Consider the following 25,349-nt stretch of genomic DNA (forward strand, 5'->3'; position numbering starts at 1 on the left):
TAGTAAAGCACTTTCCGAATCCAAATCAGAATTAGATCAGGTTTAATATCACCAACATGTCGTGAAATTTGCTGAACAGCTTCATTATCTGTATGAAAAGAGCTCTATAAATGGTTATTATTATTATTATAAAAAATAAATAAAAATAACAGGGATATCGGTGAAATGCCCTCATACAATACTGACATATTGACATGGCCACAATCAACCTCAAAGGCTAGTGTGTGGGAATAAAGAACCTTCATCTGCCCATGTAACTCATCCAGTGCTGGAGAGGAGCTCTAAGCACTCCCCACAATCATTAAGTAACACACCTGATTAAAGCTTTCAAAACCCCGCCAGACAGATGGGCTCAGCAGCCTGGAAACACCTCAAAACTTCCGACAATCGTTTACAGTGAGAAACATCAGTATGTCTGCTATGTCACCAAAGACTCCGGCAATTTTCTACAGCGGTACCACGGAGAGCATTTGAACTGGTTGCATCACCGTCTGTATGGAGTCTTCAATGCACAGGATCGGGAAAAAACCTTCAGTTCGTGAAGTGAAGGAAGACGTGAGGTGACCTTATGGCGGTGTAGAAGATGATAAAAGGCACAGATCAAGTGGACAACCAGAGAATTCTAACCAGGGTGGAAATAGCTAATACAAGGGGGTTTGCCAGACATAGGTGTTTTATAAACACAGAGTGGTGGGTGCATGGATCGCGCTGCCAGGGGTGGTGGTAGAGGCAGATACATTAGGGACATTTAAGAAATTTTTAGCTAGGTGGTACAGTACATTGATAACAGAATGCTGGAGGGCTGTATAGGAGGGAAGGGGTAGGTTTATTTTGGAGTAGGTTAAGATGTCAGCTCAATATTGTGGGCTGAAGGGTCTGTACTGTGCGGTACTGTTCTATATTCAGAGGGTTGTAAACTCAGTGAGCTCCATCATGGGCACTAGCTTCCCCACCATCAGGGGCATCTTCAAAAGGTGATGCCTCATCCATCACCGAGGCCCTCACTGCTGTAATCAGGGAGGAGGTACAGGACTCTGAAGAATCAATATACGCAATTGATTTACTTGTTTACTTATTATTATTTTTTTCTCTGCTAGATAATGCATTGCATTGAACTGCTGCTGCTAAGTTAACAAATTTCACATCACATAATAAACCTGATTCTGATTCTGGTAGCAGTTAGAACAGTTTGTGGTTGGGGTGACTCGGGTCCCCAATGATCCTTCGGGCCTTTTTTACACACCTGTCTTTGTAAATGTCCTGAATAGTGGGAAGTTCTCATCTACAGATGCGCTGGGCTGTCCACATCACTCTCTGCAGAGTCCTGTGATTGAGGGAAGTACAGTTCTCATACCAGGCAGTGATACAACCAGTCAGGATGCTCTCAGTTGTGCCCCTGTAGAAAGTCTTTAGGATTTGGGGACTCATGCCAAACTTCCTCAACCATCTGAGGTGAAAGAGGTGCTGTTGTGCCTTTTTCACCACACAGCTGGTATGTACAGACCAAGTGAGATCCTCGGTGATGTGTATGCCTCTCAACCCCAGATCCATTGACGTCTATAGGGGTTAGCCTGTCTCCATCGCTCCTGTAGTCCACAACCAGCTCTTTTGTTTTTGCGACATTGAGGGAGAGGTTTTTTTTCTTGACACCACTGTGTCAGGGTGATGATTTCTCTGTATTATTTGAGATAAAGCCAATCAATGTAGTATCCTCAGCAAATTTATAGCTGTGGGTGGCGAGACAATCATGGGTACAGAGAGAATAAAGGAGTACTGAAGAGACCGTGTCCTGGGCGATGGGGTCCTTAATGACAGATGCTAGCTTTTTGAAGGTGTTCTGGATGCTAGGGAGGCTAGTGTCCATAATGGTGCTGGCTGAGATTACAGCTTTCTACAGCTCTTTACGTTCCCCTGCAGTAGCCCTTACGTACCAGACGGTGATGCAACCAGTTAGAACACTTTCCACGGTTCATCTGTAGAAATTTGCAAACCTCAGGCCACACCAGGAATGGAGGGATTACCTAAGCAGAGGGACATCGGCGCCCTGCAGTCCATTACTCTGAACCTTAGAATGAAATCAGTGCCGAGCTGCAAGAGGGTTTCAGCACTGCTGACTTCCGTCATCCTCAACTGCGTTCCTCCAACCGATGCTGACTGGGCTCAGTAGCTTTCAACACCCTTTACCCACACACTCAGTCATTGTGTCATAAGAAAGACATTTACCATCTCTATGAAGTTACAGATGTGGAACCTACCCTATCATTTATCTGCCCACATCAGAAGAATTCCGGTGCAGGCACATTGAAAGTTATGTTTACTTAAACTAACATACCAGGTGTCATGGTAGTGTCGTGGTTAGCACAACACTTCATCGTGCCAGCAATCAGAGTTCAATTCCTACCACTTGTCAGTAAGGAGTTTTGTACATTCTCTCTGTAAGTGCGCTCCAATTTCCTCCCACAGTCCAAAAACGTATGGGTTAGGATTAGTGAGCTGTAGGCTTGCATGGCGCAGGAAGCATGGCGACACTTGTGGCTCCACCCAGCACATCCTCAAACTGTGTTGGTCATTGATGCAAACGACACATTTCACTGTATGCTTTGATGTACATACAGCAGATAAAGCTAAACTGAATTAATCTTCACTTATAATTAGTCCCTTCTCTCTGGTCTGCCTCACATACACTCTAGATGCACCTCTCCATCTCATCATGACCCTGCCCATTCCCACCCCACTCGACCATAGACATAGGAGCAGAATTAGGCCATTTGTTCCATCAAGTGTGCTCTGCCATTCCATTATGGCTGATTATTTTCCCTTTCAACCCATTCACCTGCCTTCTCCCCATAATCATTGACACCCTCAATAATCAAGAACCTATCAACTTACACTTTAAAGTTCATGCGGTGGATTGGGGAAAATCAGGTCGTTAATGGATCTCAAGAGAGTGAATTTGTTGTATGCCTACGAGGTGACTTTTTAAGAGCAGCTTGTCATTGAGGATCAGCTACACTAGATTGGATGTTATGTAATGAACTGGAGGTGATTAGGGAGCTTAAGGTAAAAGAACCCAGAGGAGACAGTGATCACAATGTGATTGAGTTCAGCTTGAAATCTGGTAGAGAGAAAGTAAAGTCTGATGTAGCAGTATTTCAGTGGAGTAAAGGAAAGGAAATTGCAGTTGAATGAGTGAGGAGCTGGCCAAAGTAAACTGGAAGGAGATGCTGGCAGTGATGACAGCACAGCAGCAATGGCTTTGATTTCCATGAAAAATGTGGAAGGTGCAGGATAAATGTATTCCAAAAACAAAGAAATACTGAATTGGCAAAATAGTACAAGCATGGCTGACAAGGGAAGTCAAAGCAAAAGCAAAAGAGAGGGCAGACTAAGCAAAAATTAGAGGGAAGATAAGAAGATTTGGGAAGCTTTTAAAACCCTACAGAAAGCAACTAAAATTATTAGAGGGAAAAGATAAAATCTGAAAGCAAGTTAGCAAACAATATCAACATGGATAGAAAAAGCCTTTTTAGGTACTGTATATAAAAATAAGAGAGAGATGAGAACAGATATAGGAATACTAGAAAATGAGGCTTGAGAAATAAAAACAGGGGACAAGGAGATGGCAGATGAACTAAATGAGTATTCACTGTGGAAGACAATAGCAGTGTGCCAGGTGTTGAAGGGTGTGAGGGAAGAGAAGTAAGTGCAGTTACTATTACAAGGGAGAAGGTGCTCAAAAAGCTGAAAGACCTAAGGGTACACAAGTCACTCGGACCAGATGAACTACACCTTAGGGTTCTGAAAGAGATAGTGGTAGAGATTGTGGAAGCATTAGTAATGATTTTTCAAGACTCATTAGACTCTGGCATAATTGCAGAGGACTGAAAAATTGCAAATGTCACTCCACTCTTTAAGAAAGGAGGAAGGCAGCAGAAGAGAAATTATAGCCTAGTTAGCCTGACCTTGTGGTTGGGAAGACGTTAGAGTCAATTGTTAAGGATGAGGTTGTGGAGTACTTGGTGACACAGGATAAGATAGGATAAAATCAGCATGGTTTCCTTAAGAGAAAATCCTGCTTGACGAACCTGTTGGAATTCTTTGAGGAGATTACAGGTAGGATAGACAAAAGGGATGCAGTGGATGTTGTTTATTTGGATTTTCAGAAGGCCTTTAACAAGGTGCCACACATGAGGCTGCTTACTAAGTTAAGAGCCCATGATATTACAGGAAAGTTACTGACATGATTAGAGCATTGGCTGATTGGTAGGAGGCAGTGAGTGGGAATAAAAGGATCCTTTTCTGGTTGGCTGCCAGTGACTAGTGGTGTTCCACAGGGGTCAGTGTTGGGACCACTTCTTTTTATGCTGTATATCAGTGATTTAGGTGATGGAATAGATGGCTTTGTTGCTGAGTTTGCAGATGATATGAAGAATGCTGGAGGGGCAGGTAGTGTTGAGGAAACAGGAAAGCTGCAGAAGGACTTAGATTAGGAAAATAGGTAAGAAAGTGGCAAATAAAATACAATGTTGGAAAATGCAACGTCATGCACTTTCACAAACAAGAGAAAATTTGCAGATGCTGGAAATAAAAGCAACACACACAATGCTGGAGGAACGCAGCAGATTCAGCAGCATCTATAGAAAAGAGTACAGTCGACATTTCGTGCCGAGACCTTTCATCAGGACAGGAGGAAAAAAGCGCTGAGGAGTCAGAGTTAGAAGTTGCGGGGGGGGGGGGGGGGGGAGTAAGATAAACAAGGTGGTAGGTAAAACCAGGAGGAGGGGAGGGGTGAAGTAAAGAGCTGGGAAGTTGATTGGTGAAAGAGATACAGGGCTGGAGAAGGAGGAATCTAATAGGAGAGAACAGGAGGCCATGGAAGAAAGAAAAGGGGGAGAAGCACCAGAGGGAAGTGATGAGGGGATTGGCAGGTAAAGAGATAAGGTTAGAGAGGGAAAATGGAATGGAGAATGGTGAAGGAGGAGGGGGGCATATTACCGGAAGTTCGAGAAATTGATGTTCATGCCATCAGATTGGAGGCTACCCAGACAGAATATAAGGTGTTGCTCCTCCAACCTGAGTGCGGACATTTCCAGCACCTCCCTCCCCTTTCTCGATCTCTCTGTTTCTATCTCTAGAGGCAGCTTATCTCCTGATGTCTATTATAAACCCACTGCCTCTCACAGCTACCTGCACTGTACCTATTCCCACCCTGTTACTTGTAAAAATGGCTTCACCTTCTCTCAATTTCTCCATCTCTGCCACATCTGCTATCAGGATGAGGCTCTTCATTCCAGAATGAAGGAGATGTTCTCCTCCTTCAAAGAAAGGGGCTTCCCTTCCACCACCATCAACACTGCTCTGCCCTCACCCCATCCTCCCACCACTCTACCATGGATAGGGTTCCTCTTGTCCTCACCTACCAACCCACCAGACTCCGTATCCAGCACATAATTCTCCAGAACTTCCGCCATCTCCAACGGGATCCTACCACCAAGCACATCTTTCCCTCCCCCCACACTTTGTTTTCCAGAGAGATCACTCCCTATGCAACTCCTTTGTCCATTCATCCTTCCCCACTGATCTCCCTCCTGGCACTTATCCTTGCAAGTAGAGCAAGAGTTGCACCTGCCTCTACACCCCGCCCTCACTACCATTCAGTGCCCCAAACAGTCCTTCCAGGTGAGGCAACACTTCACCTGTGAATCTGCTGGGGACATTTACTGTGTTCAGTGTTTCCAGTGTGGCCTCCTGTATATCAGTGAGACCCAACATAAATTGGGAGACCGCTTTGCCGTGCATCTACGCTCCGTCTGACAGAAAAAGTGGGATCTCCCACTGGCCACCCATTTTAATTCCACTTTCCATTCCAACAATGTCAGTCCATGGCCTCCTTGACTGTCACTATGAGGCCACACTCAGGGTGGAGGAGCAACACGTTATACTCCGTCTGGGTAGCCTCCAAACTGATGGCATGAATGTAGATTTCTCTAACTTCCTCTCCTTCATCATTCCCTTTTCCCTCTCTCACCTTATCTCCTTACCTGCCCATCATCCTCCACAGTCTTCTCTCCTCTCCCATCAGATTCCCCCTTCTCCAGCCCTGCATCTTTCTCCAGCTTCTCAGATCTTTACTTCACCCTTCACCTCCTCTGACCTTCTTACTCTAACTCCTCATCTTTTTTTCTCCAGTCTTGATGAAGGGTCTCTGCCCGAAGCATCGACTGTCCACTTTTGCATAGTTGCTGTCTGGCCTGCTGAGCTCCTCCAGCATTATGTGGCTGCTGCTTGGTCATGCACTATGATAGAGGAAATAAGTGTACTGACTGTTTTCTAAATGGGAGAAAATCCAAAAATCTGAGATGCAAAGGACTTGGGAGTCCTTGTGCAGAACACCCTGAAGGTTAACTTGCAGGTTGAGTCGGTGGTGAGGATGGCAAATGCAATTTTAGCTTTCATTTCAAGAGGTCTAGAATACAAAAGCAGTGATGTGATGCTGAGGCTTTATAAGGCACTGGTGAGGCCTCACCTTGAGTATTGTGAACAGTTTTGGGCTCCTTATCTAAGGAATGTGTGGAGAGGGTTCAGAGGAGGTTCACAAGGATGATTCCAGGAATGAAAGAGTTATCATATGAGGAATGTTTGATAGCGCTGGACCTGTACCCACTGGAATTTAGAAGGATGTGGGGGGAACCTCATTGAAACCTTTCGAATGTAGAAAGGCCTAGACAGAGTAGATGTGGAAAGGATGTTTCCCATGTGGAAAGGGAGTTTAGGGCAAGAGGGCATAACTTCGGGATAGAGGGGCGTCCATTTAAAACAGAGATGCGGAGAAATTTCTTCAGCCAGAGAATGGTGAATTTGTTATCACATGCAGGTGTGGAGGCCAGGTCAATGGGTCTCAGGAATGTACAGAAAGGTAGTGACCACTGTTGCCAGCAGCCATCAAACAATGTTGTAGGCCACCACTGTCCCATCCGCCCAACAATTGCTTCAATCACCCTACCATCAGGCAGGAGGGACTGTAGCATTAGGACAAGGGCTGGTAGGATGGGAAACAGCTTCTTCCCCCAGGCTGTGAGACTATTGAACTCCGCCACCACCCAGGTCTCATCACGTATGAAGTGCCAGTGATATTACTTTAACTTATGCCATAAGTCTGTTGTGCACCTTTGGCCGGAGGCACATTATTTCCTTTGGCGGTATACATGTACAGTATATGGTTGAATGACAATAAACTTGAACTTCAATTGACTGGGTGAAGTGTGATTATACAGGACATTGGTGAGGCTATATTTGGAATACTGTGCTCAGTTTTGGCCCATAAGGCTATAGATCACTTGACATACAGCAGAATTATGCCATTCAGCCCATCATGGCTGATTTATTTTCTCTTAATCTGTGCCTTCTCCCTGTAACCTTTGACACCCTGACTAATCAAGAACCTATCAGCCTTCATTTTAAATATACCCAATAACTTGGCCTCCACAGCCGTCTGTGGCAATGAATTCCTCAGATTCACCACCCTCTGACTGCTCTGCCAGAGGATGTATGCCATTAGGCTGGAAAGGGTGCGGAGGAGATTGACATGGATTCTGCTGGGACTTGAGGGAGAGGTTGGTCAGGCCCATGTTTGCCCCATATCCTTCTAACTTTTCCTATCAACATACATGTCCAAGTACCTTTTAAATGTTGTTAATGTACCTGTCTTGAATACTTCTCCTGGCATCTTGTCCATACACTGACCATTTCTTAATGCATGTATGCATTTCTAAATGACAATAAAAGAGGACTGAGTGTTCTCATAATCTAATCTAATCATCCTCTGGGTGAAGAAGTTTTCCCTCAGGTTCCTATTAAATCTCTCCCCTCTCACCTTAAACCTGTGCCTCTGGTTCTTGATTCCCCAAACCTGTGGGGAGGACGTTTGTATGCAGTCAACCATCAATGCCCGTCATGATTTCAGATACCTTTATAAGACATAGGAGCAAAATTAGGCCATTTGACCCATAAGGTCTGCCTTTATTCTACTACACTCTAATGAATAAAGTAGTAGCCTGGCCAACCTCTCCCTCAAGTCCCAGCAGCATTCATGTCAATCTCCTCTGCGCTCTTTCCAGCCTAATGGCATACGTCCTATAGCAGACTGACCAGAGGATGGCGAATCTGTGGAATTTGTGGGCTTCTTCCAGGTGCTCCACTTTTCTCCCGCAGTCCAAAGACGTACCAGGTGAGTTACTGGTCATTGTAAATTGTCACGTGATTAGGTTAGGGTTAATCAGGTTTGTCGGGGGTTATTGGGGTGATGTAGCTCGAAGGGCCAGAAAGGCCTGCTCCAAGCTGCATCACTAAAACAAACAAGTAAATCAATAAACAGGCAAATTGTGCACCCTGGCCGACATGCCTTACAATTCCACGCAATGGACAGAGTTAACCATCAGCAGCAACTGGGATGTCCATGGGTTCTTAGGCTCGAAGAGGAAAGAGGTCCTTTCAGGCTCCAACACTGGCTTTTTAGCTCTGAGTAAAACTTACCCCTCTTAACACTGCACTGCCCCCTACCTCTGCCCCTCCCTTGACACTGCACTTGCCCTCTCTGCACCCTTTAATACTCATCTGATGTATTTCTTTCATAAGTTCACTGTACATTGTTGAAATGAGATTAGAAGATTAGCTTTATTTGTCACATGTCCATGGAAACGTACAGTGAGACGTGTCATTTGTATCAATGACCCAAGTTCGCCCATCCTTTACTTATAACTCACCCCTTGAAGACCTCTCCTGTATCCTCTTGCAAGGCTCCACATCCTTCCTATAATGTGGTGCCAAAAACTGAGCACAATACTCCATGTGGTCTGACAGCAGCATACCTGTTACTCTTATACCTATCACCCCTATCAATGAAGGCCAGCATGCCATATGGCCTCTTTCCACTGATGTGGAAACACCAATGTCCTTGAAAGGAAAATCCTACAAAAAGGTTTCGATGTGGCCCAGTTCATCAAGGGTAAAGCCTTCCCCACCAATGTGTACTCAGAGCATCCATTATCAAGGAGCCCACCATCCAGGCCATGCTCTCTTCTTGCTGCTGCAATCAAGGAGGAGATACAGGAGCCTCAGTACTCACATCTCCAGGGTCAAGAACAGTTATTGTCCCTCAAACATTAGGCTCTCGAACCAGAGAAGATGACTTCACTCAACTTCACTCGCCCCATCACTGAACTGTTTCCACAACCTATGGACCCCAAGCTAGGCAGCATCTATGGAAAAGAGTATATAGTCGATGGTTTGGGCTGAGACCCTTCATCAGGACGTCCTATGGATGCTTTTTCTCATGTTTTCGATATTTATTGCTATTTATTTATTATTACTTTTTTTTCCTTTGTGTTTGCATAGTTTGTTGTCTTTTGCACTTTGTCCAGTTGGATGCGGTCTTTCATTGATTCCATTGTGTTTCTTATATTTACTGTGAATACCCTCAAGAAAACAAATTGCAATATCTAGTGACATATATGTACTTTGATAACAAATCTACAAATCTACTTCGAACGTTGACTTTGTCCACTTTCAGTGAACTATCAAGATCCCACTCTATCTTAATACTGCTAAGGTGTCAACCATTAAGTGAACACCTTTTCCTTTCATTTGACCCTCCCAAACTGCAACACCTCACACTTACCCAGATTAAAATCCATCTGCCATGTCTCTGCCCATATCTGTAACCGATTCAAATCCCACTATATCATTTACACTATCCACAACTACACCAATCTTTGTGTCATCTGCAAAATGAAAGAACCTCAAGGGTAATTCAAATTAAAAATGAAAACTGAAAACAGAGGGGACATAAATAGAAGTAGAATGTGAGAGCACTTCAGGAAGTCACCACACCGCTCTGATTCAGCTGTCAGTAAACTCTGAACTGTGCAGGACATCACCACACCGCTCTGATTCGGCTGTCAGTAAACTCTGAACTGTGCAGGACATCACCACACCGCTCTGATTCGGCTGTCAGTAAACTCTGAACTGTGCAGGACATCACCACACCGCTCTGATTCGGCTGTCAGTAAACTCTGAACTGTGCAGGAAGTCACCACACCGCTCTGATTCGGCTGTCAGTAAACTCTGAACTGTGCAGGAAGTCACCACACCGCTCTGATTCGGCTGTCAGTAAACTCTGAACTGTGCAGGACATCACCACACCGCTCTGATTCGGCTGTCAGTAAACTCTGAACTGTGCAGGAAGTCACCACACCGCTCTGATTCGGCTGTCAGTAAACTCTGAACTGTGCAGGACATCACCACACCGCTCTGATTCGGCTGTCAGTAAACTCTGAACTGTGCAGGAAGTCACCACACCGCTCTGATTCAGCTGTCAGTAAACTCTGAACTGTGCAGGAAGTCACCACACCGCTCTGATTCGGCTGTCAGTAAACTCTGAACTGTGCAGGACATCACCACACCGCTCTGATTCGGCTGTCAGTAAACTCTGAACTGTGCAGGACATCACCACACCACTCTGATTCGGCTGTCAGTAAACTCTGAACTGTGCAGGAAGTCACCACACCGCTCTGATTCGGCTGTCAGTAAACTCTGAACTGTGCAGGACATCACCACACCGCTCTGATTCGGCTGTCAGTAAACTCTGAACTGTGCAGGAAGTCAGGAGATCAGGCGATCAGGCGATCAGGCAGCATAAGGCATTGGCTGCCCTTTTGTCTCCACAAATGCAGCCTGACACATTGAGTTCCTCCAGTGCCTTGTGCGTTGCTCCAGATTCCTGCCTCCTGTGTCTCATCGAACACAGAATAGTACAGCACAGGGAAAGGTCCTTTGGCCCACAATGTTGTGCCAAACCAGTTAAATTAGTAATCAAATGGCTAATTAAACTAATCTCTTCTGCCAACACAATGTCCATATCCTTCCATTTCCCTTATACTCGTATGCCTATCTAAATGTCTCTTAAAAGTCTCTTATGTTTCTATCTCTACCACCATCCCTGGTAGTGCATTCCAGACACCCACCACTCTCTGTGTAAAAAAAAATCCCTCACATCTCTTTTGAAATGACCCCCTCTCCCCTTAAATGCATACCCTCTGCATTAGATATTTTCACCCTGGGAAAAAGGATACTGTCTGTCTACTCTATCTATACTTCTCATAATCTTATAACCCTCGATCAGATCTCCCCTCAGCCTCCCAGGTCAGGAATGCAGAGAACAGTACAGTATGGGTGAGTATAATATCGTGGGTGCTTACTGCAGTACACTGGAGACATACCTGTGCTTTCCAGATCAGGCAGGTCTTCAGCGGGAGACCTGAGGATATGGAAAGAACTGTCAAAGGAAGCCATAGTGGCAGGCACAATCACAATGTTTAAAAGGTTAAGAACCTATGATCGTGAATATACCTGAATCTGTCGATTTCATTTCCACAGACGGCTGTGGAGGCCAAATCATTGGATAGATTTAAAGTGGAGATTGCTAGGTTCTGGATGAGTCAGGGTGTAAAAGGTTATGGAGAGAAGGCAGGAGATGAGGTTGAGAGGTGTAATAGATCAGTCATGGTGGAATGGCAGGGCAGACCTGATGGGCCAAAAGTCCTGCAAAAATTAGTGGATGCAGCCTCGTCCATCATGGGGACCCCTCCCAGCCACTGAGCCCATTGCAGTGCTGTCACAGGAAAGCAGCATCCATCATCAGGGACCCCAACACTCAGTTCATGCTCTCTTCTCGCTGCTGCCATCAGGAGGAAGGTACAAGGGCTTCAGGACCCACACCACCAGGTTCAGGATCTTCACTTAACTCCACTTTCCCCACCATTGAAATGTTCCCACAACCTATGGACTTGCTTTCAAGGACTCTTCATCTCACGTTCTCAATATTTATTGCTTGTATATTATTATTTCTTTCCTTTTGTATTTGCACAGCTTGCTGTCCCTTGCACACTGGTTGAATGGGTGCACTATTTCATTGATTCTATTATTCTATTAGGGATATATTGAGTATGCCCACAAGAAAATTAATCTCCGGGTTGTATATGGTGACATAATGTACTTTGATAATAAGTTTACTTTGAACGTTGAATGACCTAATTCTGCTCCTGTCTTATGCTTTCAAGATTAGTTTTATTTGTCACGTGTACATTGAAACAGAGTGAAATGCATTTTTGTCAACAACCAACACAGTCCGAGGATGTGCTGGGGACAGCCTATAAGTGTTGCCACACTTCGGTGGTAGCACAGCACGTCCACAATTACTAACCCGTTCATCTTTGGAATGTGGGAGGCAACCAGAGCACCTGGAGAAAACTCTCACAGTCACTGGGTGAATATATGGACTTCCCACAGACAGTGGCAGGAATTGAACTCTGATCAGTGGTGCTGTAAGGCGGCGTGCTAATCGCCATGCTACAGTGACACCCCTCCTGATTTTATACACCTCAGTGAGGTTACCTGGCTCTGTCTGTACATTACCAATGAGGTCATTATAAATCACAGTAAGGCAGATCGCAACACCTCATAAGGAACCCATCACTGCACCCACAGACTTTAGATACTATGCTCAGTGGTGGGAAGGGGAGGGCATCAGTGCTATGGCCAGTAAAAGAGGGCATCAGCGCAGAAGGGCACAGCAGAGACAGAGGTGGCAGGGGCACCAACAGTTGGCACGACTACACAAGACACATCAGATGTGATTCAGGTTGTAGCCCTCAGGAAGACCTTGCGGCCCGACCCTACACGTGGGCGTTGGTGAAACGGTCGAGAAACTGACCAAGGTGGTCTGACACATCGTGGGATATCACCAGCCTGAGTTAGTGTACAGTATTAGCATTAACAAACGACACAAATATTAGGGGAAACCACATTCTTTGTGAGTTTATTATTCACTAGGTTTCAGTTTCCAGTATTTTCTAGTTGCTCTCTCTAGACACAGCTTCTATCCTGCTGTTATCAGAATAGTGAATCAGCCTTTACATGAAGAAGCTGTCCCAGATGTCCCGTTGAAATCTCTTGCTTCTGATCTTATTCCACTGCCACCACGTTTTTAGTGACCTCTCCCTCAGAAAATGACTATGTGCTTTCACCTTGTCCATAACCCTCAGCCTAGTATCCTTTATCAGGTTACTCCTCAACCTCTGATAATCCAGGGTTTAAAGACGGAGTTTACAAAACCTTTCTTTTTATTTCAGGCTTCCAAGTCCAGGCGGCATCCTTGTTAACCTTTTCTACACTCTTTCTAGTTTAATAACATCTTTCCTTTAATAGGGTGACCAGACTTGTACTCAGTAGTCCAAATATGGTCCCACCAACATCCCAGATACCCAGTACTCCAAGTGTGACCCTGCCAACATCCCAGACAAACGCAACACAACTTCCCAACACCCACGCACACACATTGATAGACCATAGACATAGGAGTAGAATTAGGCCATTTGGCCCATCAATTTTGATCTGCCATTCCATCATGGCTGATTTATTATCCTTCTCAACCCCATTCTCCTGCCTTCTCTCTGTTACATTTGATGTCCTTACTAATCAAGAACCTGTCAACCTCAGCTTTAAGTATATTCAATGACTTGGCCTCTACAGTTATCTGTGGAAATGAATTCTGCAGATTCACGACCCTCTAGTGGAAGAAATCCCTCCTTATCTCTGCTCTGTTCAGCTCAAGAACCTATGTCTAAGGCCTAAAGCCTGTGCGCCCTACCCTCCAGGCAGATCAGATATTGTGCTGGATAAAAGTGACTGACGGGAAAAGGGACAGTGGTTGTTTACAAATCAGACCAGTGATTACACTGCACACACGTGCCCAGCTTTCCAGCTGTATCATAATAATAGTGAAATGTGAACCTGCTCACCCTGCAGCACTCACAGTTTCCATGGGAAGGAGGCTGTGCCTCATCCAATGCTCAGCCCACAACTGTTTACAGTTTATACTGTAACGTGGAGACCATAAGATATAGGAGTGGAATTTGGCCATTTCGCCCATCAAATTTGTTGTGTCAATCCATCATTGCAGATTTATTATGCCTCTCAACACTATTCTCTTGCCTTCTCCCTGTAACCTTTGATTCCCATTCTAATAGGCCTATCAACCTCTGCTTTAAATTATCCAATGATTTGACCTCCACAATTGTCTGTGGCAACAAATTCCACAGATTCACCACCCTCTGACTAATGAGGAAGGAAGAGTAAGGTATCTAAGTTTGCCAATTCTCAGATTCAGTTTCATTGATTTATCATGTGTACATTGAAACGCACAGTGAAATGTCACAACCAAAGGATGTGCTGGGGGCAGCCCACAAGTGTTGCCACACATTCCAGTGGCAATATAGCACGTCTAGAATGTTCAACAGAACACAAGCATCAACTACAAGACAATAACAGAACAAAACAACAGCAAAACGCTGCCCCTCTCCCACCCTCACAAACACACAGACACATCCCCCACATACACTCACAGATACACACACACACAAATATAGACACACACCCCATATATACACACCCACAGAAACACATACCCCACCCACACAGACACATACCTCAACACACATATGCACACGTGCACACACAACCACAAACGCACACACACCCACACAAACATACACACACATGTACAGACCGGCTGCCTCCAGCCCTTGGCTCCACACTCTTAGACATGGGGTCTCCAGCCTCCAGTCCCTTGGCCGGACTGGAAGATTCTGGAAAGGCGTATTGCAATGGGTTCCTCAGTACCACTGTGGTCAGAGAAACGTTATCACAGCTCGGAGGGCTGTGAGTTCAGAGTTCTGGACCGGCACCGTCTGCAAGGAGTATGTTCTCCCTGTGAACAGCTTGAGTTTCCTCCGGGTGCTCTGGTTTCCTCCCAAAGTCCAAAGATGTACCAGTTAGTAGGTTAATTGGTCATCGTAAATCATTCTGTGATTGAGGACCACCCCGTTGGCCAGACTGACCATGGATGTGGCACCCTAGCTATCTATGTGATAGGCAAACCAGTACATAGAAACATAGAAAATAGGTGCAGGAGTAGGCCATTCGGCCCTTCGAGCCTGCACCGCCATTTATTATGATCATGGCTGATCATCCAACTCAGAACACCGCCCCAGCCTTCCCTCCATACCCCCTGACCCCCGTAGCCACAAGGGCCATATCTAACTCCCTCTTAAATATAGCCAATGAACTGGCCTCAACTGTTTCTTGTGGCAGAGAATTCCACAGATTCACCACCCTCTGCGTGAAGAAGTTTTTCCTCATCTCGGTCCTAAAAGGCTTCCCCTCTATCCTCAAACTGTGACCCCTCGTTCTGGACTTCCCCAACATCGGGAACAATCTTCCTGCATCTAGCCTGTCCAATCCCTTTAGGATCTTATACGTTTCAATCAGATCTCCCCTCAATCTTCTAAATTCCAATGAGTATAAGCCTAGTTCATCCAGTCTTTCATCATATGAAAGTCCTGCCATCCCAGGAATCAATCTGGTGAACCTTCATTGTACTCCCTCTATGGCAAGGATGTCTTTCCTCAGATTAGGAGACCAAAACTGCACACAATACTCCAGGTGTGGTCTCACCAAGGCCTTGTACAACTGCAGTAGTACCTCCCTGCTCCTGTACTCGAATCCTCTTGCTATAAATGCCAGCATACCATTCGCCTTTTTCACCACCTGCTGTACCTGCATGCCCACTTTCAATGACTGGTGTATAATGACACCCAGGTCTCGTTGCACCTCCCCTTTTCCTAATCGGCCACCATTCAGATAATAATCTGTTTTCCTGTTTTTGCCACCAAAGTGGATAACTTCACATTTATCCACATTAATTTGCATCTGCCATGAATTTGCCCACTCACCTAACCTATCCAAGTCACCCTGCATCCTCTTAGCATCCTCCTCACAGCTAACACTGCCACCCAGTTTCGTGTCATCCGCAAACTTGGAGATGCTGCATTTAATTCCCTCATCCAAGTCATTAATATATATTGTAAACAACTGGGGTCCCAGCACTGAGCCTTGCGGTACCCCACTAGTCACCGCCTGCCATTCTGAAAAGGTCCTGTTTATTCCCACTCTTTGCTTCCTGTCTGCCAACCAATTCTCTATCCACACCAATACCTTACCCCCAATACTGTGTGCTTTAAGTTTGCACACTAATCTCCTGTGTGGGACCTTGTCAAAAGCCTTCTGAAAATCCAAATATACCACATCCACTGGTTCTCCCCTATCCACTCTACTAGTTACATCCTCAAAAAATTCTATGAGATTCATCAGACATGATTTTCCTTTCACAAATCCATGCTGACTTTGTCCGATCATTTCACCGCTTTCCAAATGTGCTGTTATCACATCCTTGATAACTGACTCCAGCAGTTTCCCCACCACCGACGTTAGGCTAACCAGTCTATAATTCCCCGGTTTCTCTCTCCCTCCTTTTTTAAAAAGTGGAGTTACATTAGCCACCCTCCAATCCTCAGGAACTAGTCCAGAATCTAACGAGTTTTGAAAAATTATCACTAATGCATCCACTATTTCTTGGGCTACTTCCTTAAGCACTCTGGGATGCAGACCATCTGGCCCTGGGGATTTATCTGCCTTTAATCCCTTCAATTTACCTAACACCGAGTGAGGAGTTGATAGAGAGGAGTTGCAGGCAGGTGGTCACACCGGGGCCACGGGAGGCAGACAAGTGGGTCACGGTTAGGAGGGGGAAGGGGAAGAGTCAGGTAATAGGGAGTACCCCGGTGGTTGTGCCCCTTAACAACAAGTACTCCTGTTTGAGTACTGTTGGGGGGGACAGCTTACCCGGGGGAAGCGACAGTGGCCGTGCCTCCGGCACAGAGTCTGGCCCTGTAGCTCAGAAGGGTAGGGCAAGGAAGAGGAGGGCAGTTGTGATAGGGGACTCGATAGTAAGGGGGTCAGATAGGCGATTCTGTGGACGCAGTCCAGAGACCCAGATGGTAGTTTGCCTCCCTGGTGCCAGGGTCCGGGATATTTCTGATCGTGTTCAAGATATCCTGAAGTGGGAGGGTGAGGAGCCGGAGGTCGTGGTACATATAGGTACTAATGACATAGGTAGGAAAAGGGATGAGGTCCTGAAAGGAGAATATAGGGAGCTAGGAAGGGAGTTGAGAAAAAGGACTGCAAAGGTAGTAATCTCGGGATTACTGCCTGTGCCACGCGACAGTGAGAGTAGGAATGCGATGAGGTGGAGGATAAATGCGTGGCTGACGGATTGGAGCAGGGGGCAGGGATTCAAGTTTTTGGATCATTGGGACCTCTTTTGGCGCAGGTGTGACCTGTACAAAAAGGACGGGTTACACTTGAATCCTAGGGGGACCAATATCCTGGCAGGGAGATTAGCGAGGGCTACTGAGGTGACTTTAAACTAGAATGGTTGTGGGGTGGGAATCAAATTAAAGAGGCTAGGCGAGAGGAGGTTAGTTCACAACAGGCGGATGGGAATGAGTGCAGAGAGACAGAGGGGTGTAAAGTGAGGGTAGAAGCAAAAAGTAGTAAGGAGAAAAGTAAAAGTGGCAGGCCGACAAATCCAGGGCAAGCATTAAAAAGGGCCACTTTTCAACATAATTGTATAAGGGCTAAGAGAGTTGTAAAAGAGCGTCTGAAGGCTTTGTGTGTCATTTGTCACAAGGTGGATGAATTGAAAGTGCAGATTGTTATTAATGATTATGATATAGTTGGGATCACAGAGACATGGCTCCAGGGTGACCAAGGATTGCAGCTCAACGTTCAGGGATATTCAATATTCAGGAGGGATAAACATGAAAGAAAAGGAGGTGGGGTGGCGTTGCTGGTTAAAGAGGAGATTAACGCAATTGAAAGGAAGGACATAAGCCGGGAAGATGTGGAATCGATATGGGTAGAGCTGCGTAACACTAAGGGGCAGAAAACGCTGGTGGGAGTTGTGTACAGGCCACCTAACAGTAGTAGTGAGGTCAAAGATGGTATTAAACAGGAAATTAGAAATGTGTGCAATAAAGGAACAGCAGTTATAATGGGTGACTTCAATCTACATGTAGATTGGGTGAACCAAATTGGTAAAGGTGCTGAGGAAGAGGATTTCTTGGAATGTATGCGAGATGGTTTTTTGAACCAACATGTCGAGGAACCAACTAGAGAGCAGGCTATTCTGGACTGGGTTTTCAGCAATGAGGAAGGGTTAATTAGCAATCTTGTCGTGAGAGGCCCCTTGGGTAAGAGTGACCATAATATGGTGGAATTCTTCATTAAGATGGAGAGTGACATAGTTAATTCAGAAACAAAGGTTCTGAACTTAAAGAGGGGTAACTTTGAAGGTATGAGACGTGAATTAGCTAAGATAGACTGGTGAATGACACTTAAAGGATTGACGGTGGATATGCAATGGCAAGCATTTAAAGATTGCATGGATGAACTACAACAATTGTTCATCCCAGTTTGGCAAAAGAATAAATCAAGGAAGGTAGTGCACCCGTGGCTGACAAGAGAAATTAGGGATAGTATCAATTCCAAAGAAGAAGCATACAAATTAGCCAGAAAAAGTGGCTCACCTGAGGACTGGGAGAAATTCAGAGTTCAGCAGAGGAGGACAAAGGGCTTATTTAGGAAGGGGAAAAAAGATTATGAGAGAAAACTGGCAGGGAACATAAAAACTGACTGTAAGCTTTTATAGATATGTGAAAAGGAAAAGACTGGTAAAGACAAATGTAGGTCCCCTACAGACAGAAACAGGTGAATTGATTATGGGGAGCAAGGACATGGCAGACCAATTGAATAATTACTTTGGTTCTGTCTTCACTAAGGAGGACATAAATAATCTTCCAGAAATAGTAGGGGACAGAGGGTCCAGTGAGATGGAGGAACTGAGCGAAATACATGTTAGTAGGGAAGTGGTGTTAATTGAAGGGATTGAAGGCAGATAAATCCCTCCCAGAGTGCTTAAGGAAGTAGCCCAAGAAATAGTGGATGCATTAGTGATAATTTTTCAAAACTCATTAGATTCTGGACTAGTTCCTGAGGATTGGAGGGTGGTTAATGTAACCCCACTTTTTAAAAAAGGAGGGAGAGAGAAACCGGGGAATTATAGACCTGTTAGCCTAACGTCGGTGGTGGGGAAACTGCTGGAGTCAGTTATCAAAGATGTGATAACAGCAAATTTGGAAAGCAGTGAAATCATCAGACAAAGTCAGCATGGATTTGTGAAAGGAAAATCATGTCTGACGAATCTCATAGAATTTTTTGAGGATGTAACTAGTAGAGTGGATAGGGGAGAACCAGTGGATGTGGTATATTTGGATTTTCAAAAGGCTTTTGACAAGGTCCCACACAGAAGATTAGTGTGCAAACTTAAAGCACACGGTATTGGGGGTAAGGTATTGATGTGGATGGAGAATTAGTTAGCAGACAGGAAGCAAAGAGTGGGAATAAATGGGACCTTTTCAGAATGGCAGGCGGTGACTAGTGGGGTACCGCAAGGCTCAGTGTTGGGACCCCAGTTGTTTACAATATATATTAATGACTTGGACGAGGGAATTAAATGCAGCATCTCCAAGTTTACGGATGACATGAAGCTGGGTGGCAGTGTTAGCTGTGAGGAGGATGCTAAGAGGATGCAGAGTGACTTGGATAGGTTGGGTGAGTGGGCAAATTCATGGCAGATGCAATTTAATGTGGATAAATGTGAAGTTATCCACTTTGGTGGCAAAAATAGGAAAACAGATTATTATCTGAATGGTGGCCGATTAGGAAAAGGGGAGGTGCAACGAGATCTGGGTGTCATTATACACCAGTCATTGAAAGTGGGCATGCAGGTACAGCAGGCGGTGAAAAAGGCGAATGGTATGCTGGCATTTATAGCAAGAGGATTCGAGTACAGGAGCAGGGAGGAGGTACTACTGCAGTTGTACAAGGCCTTGGTGAGACCACACCTGGAGTATTGTGTGCAGTTTTGGTCCCCTAATCTGAGGAAAGACATCCTTGCCATAGAGGGAGTACAAAGAAGGTTCACCAGATTGATTCCTGGGATGGCAGGACTTTCATATGAAGAAAGACTGGATGAACTGGGCTTGTTGGAATTTAGAAGATTGAGGGGGGATCTGATTGAAACGTATAAAATCCTAAAGGGATTGGACAGGCTAGATGCAGGAAGATTGTTCCCGATGTTGGGGAAGTCCAGAACGAGGGGTCACAGTTTGAGGATAAAGGGGAAGCCTTTTAGGACCGAGATTAGGAAAAACTTCTTCACACAGAGAGTGGTGAGTCTGTGGAATTCTCTGCCACAGGAAACAGTTGAGGCCAGTTCATTGGCTATATTTAAGAGGGAGTTAGATATGGCCCTTGTGGCTACGGGGATCAGGGGGTATGGAGGGAAGGCTGGGGCAGGGTTCTGAGTTGGATGATCAGCCGTGATCATAATAAATGGTGGTGCAGGCTCGAAGGGCCAAATGGCCTACTCCTGCACCTATTTTCTATGTTTCTATGTAACACCACTTCCCTACTAACATGTATTTCGCTCAGTTCCTCCATCTCACTGGACCCTCTGTCCCCTACTATTTCCAGAAGAATATTTATGTCCTCCTTAGTGAAGACAGAACCAAAGTAATTATTCAATTGGTCTGCCATGTCCTTGCTCCCCATAATCAATTCACCTGTTTCTGTCTGTAGGGGACCTACATTTGTCTTAACCAATCTTTTTCTTTTCACATATCTATAAAAGCTTTTACAGTCAGTTTTTATGTTCCCTGCCAGTTTTCTCTCATAATCTTTTTTCCCTTTCCTAATTAAGCCCTTTGTCCTCCTCTGCTGAACTCTGAATTTCTCCCAGTCCTCAGGTGAGCCACTTTTTCTGGCTAATTTGTATGTTTCTTCTTTGGAATTGATACTATCCCTAATTTCCCTTGTCAGCCACGGGTGCACTACCTTCCTTGATTTATTCTTTTGCCAAACTGGGATGAACAATTGTTGTAGTTCATCCATGCGATCTTTAAATGCTTGCCATTGCATATCCACCGTCAACCCTTTAAGTGTCATTTGCCAGTCTATCTTAGCTACTTCACGTCTCATACCTTCAAAGTTACCCTTCTTTAAGTTCAGAACCTTTGTTTCTGAATTAACTATATCACTCTCCATCTTAATGAAGAATTCCACCATATTATGGTCACTCTTACCCAAGGGGCCTCTCACGACAGGATTGCTGATTAACCCTTCCTCATTGCTCAATACCCAGTCCAGACTAGCCTGCTCTCTAGTTGGTTCTTCAACATGTTGGTTCAAAAAACCATCCCGCATACATTCCAAGAAATCTTCTTCCTCAGCACCTTTACCAATTTGGTTCACCCAATCTATATGTAGATTGAAATCACCCATTATAACTGCTGTTCCTTTATTGCACACATTTCTAATTTCCTGTTTAATACCATCCCCAACCTCACTACTACTGTTAGGTGGGCTGTACACAACTCCCACCAGCGTATTCTGCCCCTTAGTGTTATGCAGCTCTACCCATATCGATTCCACATCCTCCCGGCTTATGTCCGATACAATTTGGCACCAGCGGTGTCTCAAGGGTTGCCAGTCAGCGTAGAACTCAACGTAGGACTGCTTTAGGAACTGCAACTCGGGATTTTTCCCTCGGGGTTTACTCACGAAGCCTTCCCCATGAGTGGGTACAGCTGCAAGGAAGTGGAGGTTTGAGATGACAGTTTTCCTTCTCCCAGATGAGCTGCCAACCACAGCTGATGCACCCCATCTGCCAAAGCGACTGTTTTTAAGGTGCCAGTAACCTGCCTTTGCTCCTTCTCCTGTCAGTAGAAATGATTCCGCCGGGCTTAGTAGCTAAGCCACACGTGAAGGCCAGGAGCTGGACTTTGTCGTCAGAGGCTATTTGAGACACACGACATTAACAGGTAGCGGAAGCTTATCCACATTATCCCCTCCCGGCTATGACAATCTTAAGGAGCCTTCCTGTGATTAGGCTAGCGTTAAACAGACGGGCTGCCGAGGGGTGCAGCTTCTTGCGCTGGAGGGCCTGTTCTGTGCTGCATCTCTAAATAGTAAAAATAAATACAATAATGATGATACGTACTGTGATTCAGCAACAGAAGGTACATAGGTTGAGTGAGTGGACACGTCAAATAGACATTTCTGTAGGAAAATGTCTTATCAGTTCAAAAAACACAAGGTAGATCTGGAGTTTACAAAAATGCCGAAAGTGGACGGCTGCTTTTTCTCTCTCCAGGGAAGAAATGTTGAAAACTAGAGGATGTGCATTTAATGTGAGAGGGGGCAAATTTAAAAGATACGTGTGCATTTGTTTTATTTTTACACAGAGTGGTAGGTGTCAGGACTGCACTCCCTCGGCGGATACAGATATGACATTGGTGTTTGACGGGCTTTTAGACAGGCACGTGAATATGCGGAAAATGAAGGCATATGGATCATATGCAGGCAGAAGGGTTTAGTTTAATTTGCTACCATCCCTAGCAGCCAGTTCTGGGCTGAAGGGCCTGTTGCAGTGTTGTAGAACCCTGGGAATGATGCAGTTTAAAGAGCAGGTGGATGAATAACATCTCTGAGGCGCTATCCTGGGCCTAACATATTGATACAATTACAAAGACAGTGGCTATATTTCACTAACAGTTTGAGGAGATTCGATATGTCATCTAAGGCTCTCAAATTTCCACAGATGTACCGTGGAGAGCATGTGGGTTGCATCACCATCTGGTATGGAGGGGCCACTGCACAGGATCAGAAAAGACTGTGGAAATTTGTAACTCAGCCAGCTCCATTTTGGACACTAACTTCTCCAGCATTGCAGACCCCTTCAAAAGCTGATGCCTCAAAAAGGTGGCATCCATCATTAAGGACCCCCTTCAACAACTTTCACAACCTGTGCAGGTGATACTAAACCCGGTTCTGAATGTTTGGAAAATGGAGGAATGGTTCTAGGGTAGATCAGCCATATCATGGGGCAGCTGTCAGGGATAGAGTGTCTCCGTTTTCCCCATTAACCTATGCCTCTCTAAAAGCTGCTTTTGGCTACATCTCAGTAACTCTCAGCTCAGCACCAAATATTGGCTGACCAATTTGAAATCAGTCTGTCCGCCCAGTCCCCCTCCCTTGAAGCTTATAGGGGATATGAACTCATAAGGTGAATGCACACAGTCTTGCGCATCTAGATAGCTAGGACTCAATACCGATAAGTCAACCCTGACCAATGGAAGCCTCATAGTAATGTTTTAAATCAAATTCCTTTGCTTTCAAACTACTAGTTCTGGGCTTAAAGACTGTGTTCCCCAAATTCTGGCAATATGTGGATTTCAAAACCAGGGGAGACAACACACTGGACTTGGTCTATACCAACACACCACAGGCATACAAAGCAGACCCCTGCCCCCATCTTGGCCACTCTGACCACATATCTGTCATGTTAACACCAGCATATAAACCACTGCTTAAAGGTGTGAGAGCAGAGAAAAGCGAGATAAGGGTCTGGCCAAAAGGAGCAGCCTCAGCACTACAAGACTGCTTTTTGCACACAGACTGGGACATATTCAGAACAGCAGCCTCCTATGACGACCACACAGACATCGAGGGGTATGTGGAGGCAGTAATCAGCTACGTAGCCAAATGCACGGAGGATGTCACTGTGATGAAAACCTTCACCGCACGTGGTTATAAAAAGCCATGGATGACAACAGAGGTGCGTTCACTACTGAAGGCCCGTGACACAGCCTACAGATCGGGGGACAGGAGTGCGCTTCGCTTAGCCAGGTCTGCGCTTTCACTAGGGATCAGGAAAGCGAAAAGGGCCTACACGGGCAAAATACATGGACACTTCTGTGACACAGGTGACACCAGACGGGTGTGGCAGGGAATTAAAGCTCTGACAGACTACAAGATCAGGCAGAAAACTGATGACAGCGACACCTCTCTACCAGACAGGCTTAACAATTTCTCTGCCCACTTCGAAGCATCAAACACTACAGCAAGGGGGAGAGCCAGTCCCTTTTTACCATCTGACCAGCCAGCTCCAATCATTGATCCAGAGCAAACACGGAGGACCCTTGCCAGGGTCAACCCACGAAAAGCGGGAGGTCCCAACAACATCCCTGGACGTGTGCTCAAGGAATGTGCTGATGTATTAGCAGATGTCCTGACAGGCATTTTCAACATCTCCCTTAGTCAAGCTATTGTCTCCAGATGCTTCAAAACCTTCATAATCATCCCTGTAGCAAAGAAATCAGTTGTAGCCTGTCTGAATGATTACTGTCCCGTTGCCCTAACCCCCATAGTGATGAAATGTTTTGAACGGCTTGTCGAGCCTCATATCACAGCCAGCCTCCCCTCATCATTGGATCCTCTACAGTTTGCTTATCGTCCAAATCGCTCTACGGAGGATGCAATATCCACCACACTGCACACAGTTCCCTCTCACTTGGACAACAAAGACACTTTATGCCAGAATCCTGTACATCGATTTCAGTTCAGCATTCAATACCGTCATCCCACAGAGACTAGTGGAAAAACTGTCGCTGCTTGGCCTTAGCACTGCCATGTGTCGCTGGATTCTGGATTTCTTGACAGAGAGACCACAGTCAGTCCGTGTTGGCAGGAACACCTCTGACTCCATCACACTGAGCACTGGATCCCCACAAGGCTGTGTGCTTAGCCCATTGCTGTTTACACTGATAACACGTGACTGTGCAGCCAGATTCTAGGAGAAAATAATCATTAAATTTGCAGATGATACCACAGTGGTGGGGCTCATCAGCAAAAAATGATGAAACAATGTACAGGGAGGAGGTCAAACACCTAGAGAGCTGGTGCAGGGATAACAACTTGATGCTTAATGTCACCAAAACCAAGGAGATGATTGTCAATTTCAGACAGTCTCAGCCTGACCACACACCCCTCAGCATCAGCGGCTCCACAGTGGAGAGAGTGGAAAACATCAAGTTCCTTGGGGTGCAGATCTTGGACAATCTCACCTGGTCCAGGAACACCACTGGGATTGTGAAACGGGCCCAGCAGAGATTGCACTTTCTGAGGAAGCTTAAACAAGCATCACTCCCCACTAACATCTTAACTACATTCTACAGAGGCGTGTTTCAGAGTGTGCTGACCTTTTGCATCACAACCTGGTACTCCAGCTGCAGTGCTGTCGACAAAAAAGCCTTGCAGAGGGTGGTTAGGGGAGCAGAGAAGGTTATTGGGGTCTCCCTACCTTCTGTCCAAGACCTCTTTCAGAGTCGATGCCTCCAGAAGACACGGTACATCATTAAAGACCCCTCACACCCTCTCCATGAACTGTTTGTTCTTCTGCCATCAGGCAAACGTTACAGGAGCATCAAAACTAA

At 45.5% G+C, this 25,349-nt stretch overlaps 1 protein-coding gene across 3 annotated transcripts in view; it reads right to left on the minus strand.

Moving 5' to 3' along the window:
* Window positions 1-25,349, minus strand: part of ppp1r16a (protein phosphatase 1, regulatory subunit 16A) — a 116,101-nt gene that overhangs the window by 61,448 nt on the left and 29,304 nt on the right. Inside the window, exon 2 of one of the 3 annotated variants that reach the window (XM_072254303.1) lies at window positions 7,874-7,967. The exons of 1 other annotated variant lie outside the window; for it this stretch is intronic. The gene's annotated coding sequence lies outside the window, so the exon portion shown is untranslated. Of the gene's footprint in view, window positions 1-7,873; window positions 7,968-11,276; window positions 11,315-25,349 lie in introns of those variants that run through there. One more of the 3 variants, XM_072254306.1, reaches the window with a different exon arrangement.

The sequence above is a fragment of the Mobula birostris genome, chromosome 3, assembly GCF_030028105.1.
Source record: "Mobula birostris isolate sMobBir1 chromosome 3, sMobBir1.hap1, whole genome shotgun sequence".
Lineage (NCBI taxonomy): Eukaryota > Metazoa > Chordata > Chondrichthyes > Myliobatiformes > Myliobatidae > Mobula > Mobula birostris.